This window comes from Apodemus sylvaticus, chromosome 5 (assembly GCF_947179515.1).
Source record: "Apodemus sylvaticus chromosome 5, mApoSyl1.1, whole genome shotgun sequence".
In the NCBI taxonomy this organism is placed as follows: Eukaryota; Metazoa; Chordata; class Mammalia; order Rodentia; family Muridae; genus Apodemus; species Apodemus sylvaticus.
The window spans coordinates 99,105,137-99,110,204 of NC_067476.1; the positions used below are offsets into that span (position 1 = coordinate 99,105,137).

The 5,068-nt window shown below is 39.4% G+C and overlaps 1 pseudogene; it reads left to right on the top strand.

Annotated features, from left to right (window-relative positions):
* The first annotated feature begins 2,827 nt into the window (after positions 1-2,827).
* LOC127684539 (aldo-keto reductase family 1 member B1-like) lies at positions 2,828-3,779 on the top strand (annotated as a pseudogene).
* The last annotated feature ends 1,289 nt before the right edge of the window (positions 3,780-5,068 follow it).

Sequence of the window (5,068 nt, forward strand, 5' to 3'; positions counted from 1 at the left end):
CCTGGAATGTTAATATTTCTGTAATAGTATGTACATGTATATCTATATAACACAAGTTAGTCATAGTCAAAGGTGGAAAGGCAAGAGCCAGATCAGGTGTGCATGAATGAAAAATAACATCGTGCCATTACATTTTATGGACCAATTCGATAAAAGTCTTCAAGTATTAGGAACAAATTCTGTGCCTTACTAACTGTACATGGTTACATGGTGCTGCCAGAAATAATCAGTAGTGCCCCCTTGAGAAGTAACACAACAATCCAACAAGGCCTACAAAAAGGGAAACTGTCAATACTGTAGAAACACAGACATTATCCAAGAAACTAATACCCTTCCCAGGCTTCCTGGTTCACCCAAAGGCATCTTGTCCCACTCAGCTCTCAGCAAGACAGTGGCATCACTGTTCCTCTGGCCTCTGCCTTGGTTCAGTCTCTCACTACTTTCATTTCAATCCAGTTGCCTAACAGAGTAAGTGGTAGGGTCTTGTCTATCCTCCAGACAGCTTCAAGATGGTGCTCAACACCTGCTGACAGAGAAAGTGTTTTTGAATTATTCATCTAATGTCACTTCCTCACTTTACACAGTGGCTCACCATAACTTAATGTTCAGACCTGGCAGGTTAGCACACATGACTCATTGTGATCAACCCCATCTGTTTCAGACATTCATTCCTTCCATTACCTCACGCTTACCTCTTACTAGAGCATGCGGAATGGAACACAGCTCTACTATTGTGTCAAGGTGTTTCACACGTTCATACCTTCCCTTGTGCTTGTTTTAATTGGAAACCCTCTCTTTTTTCTTCTACCCCTCTCCTTCCAAGATTTCTTTCCAATGCATGTTTTTTGCCAACCAGCTGTTTGAGAAGTATTCTAGAAGACCTGGCAGGTCCATGAATCCTTCCATTGGGATAGTCAGAGGAACAAAAGTAAGCCAAACAAGAGTTTTCAGACTAACTCCAGAGAAACGTGGATATCAAGCAGACCTACTGAGATAGATAATCTTGATTGTCAACTAGATGGGATCTTCCCTAAATATGGATGACTTATCTGTATAGCCTTGGCTGTCTTTGAACTCACTCTGTAGACTAGAATTCTGCCTGCCTCTGCCTCCCAAGTGCTGGGATTAAAGACGTGGACCACCACTGCCCAGCAAAACCTTTCTTCTTTAAGTGACTTCTGTCAGGTATTGGGTCACAGCAACAACAAAAAAGTAGCCACTGTATCCATATTTCAAAAATATAAGTAAGTGGGCTAAATCTTCAAAGACCACAAACCTTTGTGGTGTAAGAACTGTATGGGAGAACTTTGAAGGAAGATGCTGAGACTAGTGTTTGAAATTTTTCCACTTAAGGATTATTCTAAGAAGTTGAAAGTATAACCCACTGTTTTTAGAGAGTTTGAGGATTTAGGACCCATAACGAGTATTCTTTTGGAACAAAGATTAGAACTAACTATGAGGTAGTAGCTTAAAGACCATAAGCACAGGGGCTAGGGTAGCAAAGAAGACAAGGATAAAACTGAGAAACTAAACTGGGTGTGATGGTACATACCTTTAATCCCAGCACTCAGGAAGATGAAGTAGGTGGAGTTTGAGGCCAGCCTGATGTGCAGGCTGAATTCCAGCACAACCAGGGTAACATAGAGAAAACTTGTCTCAAAAGCAAAAACAAACCAAAAAAAAAAAAAATGAAAAGACTAGCAGAGAAGTGGCACTGAGGAGCATCTGGGACAAACTCTTTAAGGAGATGAAAGGGACCACTATGTCATTTTACATTCCTGTCTGAAAGTTCAAGGAAAGCAATTTTCCTGATAATGATCATCAGCAAAGGGTCAGTAGGAAATCCCAAGTAAAAACCAAGAATGAGCAGAATATCAGGTATAAAGTCACCACAACAGTATGTTTTGTTTATGAAACTGAAGAACAAGTATTCCAAAGTTACCTTAAAAATTAAGAGAACTGTAGAACACATAGCATATGTTAGGACTTCAAAACTCAGGTGGTAAATAATTTAAGAAAAGGACTATTTGAAAAATTAGGATTAAAAATGAAAAAAAATAATTTGATAAACAAAAGGAAAATCTATTTCCTGAATGTTAAGAAATATGAAAGCAAATAAACACAATAGAAAATATATCAAGTGAAATATAGAAATGAGATACTTTTATGGATAACAGAAATGATATAGATGGCTTAAAGTATACTCAAGATTGAGTGATGGATATAGATAATATGTAAAGATCTATCATCCATTCAATAACAGCCACCGAAGAAAACAAAACCAAACAGATACAAAATAATTCAAGGAAAATTTTCTATCACAGGATTCTAAGCTAAATATTAAAAGAGCAAACCACAAAACCGTGAGGTCAACCACAATGACCAACGATAAGAGATATCAAACTACTTGAAAAGGATAAAAGATAGATGGTAAGGGCTTAATAGCAAATAATAGCTGATAGACAGATATTAAACCAGACCCCTCAAAAATTGATATAAAAATTTATTATGATTAGGCACTTTTTAAAATAAATCTGTTAGACATAATGATGCTTTTACATTTGAGCAATTTAATAAAGGAAAATATGATGAAATATATACATTTTAATGTATACAAGCTCAATGATGTTATGAATATATAAGTACTTAGTGAATCCCATTCACCAAGACCTTTCTTAAATAATCTATCAAAGATTCAGTTTCATGTAACAAAACAGAATAACAGCCTTTGAAATATGGAGAATTAAATGACTTTCTGTAGACTGATTGTTGTAAGAATAAAATGACTGGCACTTTTGTCAGTTCGAGTGTGTAACATGCAGCAATCATGGCTAGCCATCTGGAACTCAACAAGGGCACAGAGATGCCCTGCCTGGGCCTTGGCACCTGGAAGTCCCCTCCTGGTCAGTTGACTGAGGCTGTGAAGATTACTATTGATATGGGGTACCACCACATTGACTGCGCCCAGGTATACTAGAATGAGGAGTTGGGAGTGGCCCTCCAGGAGAAACTCAAGGAGCAGGTGGTGAAGCGCCGGGATCTCTTCACTCTCGGCAAGCTGTGGTGCATGTTCCACGACAATAGCATGGTGAAGCCTACCAGAAGACACTCAGTGACCTGCAGCTGCCTGGATCTCTCTACCTTATTCACTAGCCAATGGGCTTCAAGCCTGGGCCTGATTATTTCCCACTGGATGCATCAGGAAACATGATTCCTAGCTACACCAATTTTGTGGACACTTGGACGCCTATGGAACAACTAGTAGATGAAGGTTTGAAAAAAGCAATTGGTGTCTCCAACTTCAACCCTCTTCAGAGTGAGAGGATCTTGAACAAACCTGGCTTAAAATATAAGCCTGCAGTTAACCAGATTGAGTGCCACCTATACCTAACTCAAGAGAAGCTGATTGAGTACTGCCATTGCAGAGGCACATGATGTTTGCATACCCCTTGGTTCTCCTGACAGGCCCTGGGCCGAGCCTGAAGACCCTTCTCTCCTGGAGGATGCCAGGATCAAGGCAATTGCAGTCAAGTACAATAAAACTACAGCCCAGGTGCTGACCAGGTTCCCCACTCAAAGAAACTTGGTAGTGATTCTCCAAGTCTGCGACACCAGCACACATTGCTGAGAACTTTAAGGTTTTTGACTTTGAGCTGAGCAGAGAGGACATGACCACTCTGCTCAGCTACAACAGGAACTGGAGGCTGTGCGCTTCATGAGCTGTGCCAAACACAAGGATTACCCCTTCCATGCAGAAGTCTGAAGCTGCCATGGACAGATCCCTGCTCCTCCCCAAGTGACTTACACCTGTTCTTTCTGCCTCATCTGCCAATGCAAGTGTCCTGTGTCCCTCTGCACTGGGTGGCACCTTGCAGAACAGACAGTGAGAGTTAGTTAGTTTGCCATAGAATCTGGAGGGCAGTAGCTGAGGTGTTTCTCCAGCCTTTCATGGTCTTTCATCTTACCCATCTGGAGGACTTTAACACGAGTATGCTTTCTAAACAAAGAGAAGCAAGATTTATAGCCCAAGTCGTGCTACTAACATTTAAATGTGAGTGATTAGAACTGTAATCCTACGGGTCAGACTTCTCCTTGTGAAAAAAAAAGAATAAAATGACTATGTACTGTAAAGACACACAGTACAAGTATCAAAACAGAGGCAATATAATAGCATATTTAATAGACAGTCATTGAATCTATGAGGATATAACAAAATTGCTGCATGAGAAGAAGCAAGGAATGACAGAGAAGACTTGGTACACTGTGTTAAATTTCATATAAATGTACAATAACCAAAAAAAGAGGGGGAGAATTTATACAGAAGTGTCCATGCAGAGGTCATCATTAGACAGTTTTGTTCAGTATAGGCTTTTGAAGTAGCATCTGATGATTTTTTAGATTTCCTCATCATCTGTTGTTATGTCCTACTTTTCATTTCTGATTTTGTTGATTTGGATACTGTCTCTATGCCCTCTGGTTAGTCTGGCTATAGATTTATATATCTTGTCGGTTTTTTTCAAAGGACCAGCTCCTGAATTTGTTGATTCTTTGTATAGTCTTTTTATTTCTACTTGGTTGATTTCAGCCCTGAGTTTGATTGTTTCCTGCTGTCTACTCCTCTTGGCTGTATTTGCTTCTTTTTGTTCTAGAGCCTTCAGATGTGCTGACAAGCTATTAGTGTATGATGCTCTTTCCAGTTTCTATTTGGTGACACTCAGACCTATGAGTTTTCCTCCTAGCACTGCTTTTATTGTGTCCCATAAGTTTGGGTATGTCGTGCCTTCATTTTCATTAAATTCTAAAAAAGTCTTTAATTTCTTTCTTTATTTCTTCCTTGATCAAGTTATCATTTAGTAGAGTGTTGTTCAGTTTCTATGTATATGTGGGCTTTCTGTTGGTATTGTTGTTATTGAAGACCAGCCTTAGGCCATGGTTATTTGATAGGGTTCATGGGATTATTTCAATCTCCTTATATCTATTGAGGTCTGTTTAGTGACCAAGTATATGGTCAGTTTTGGAGAAGGCACCATGACATGCTGAGAAGGTGTATTCTTTTGTTTTAGGATAA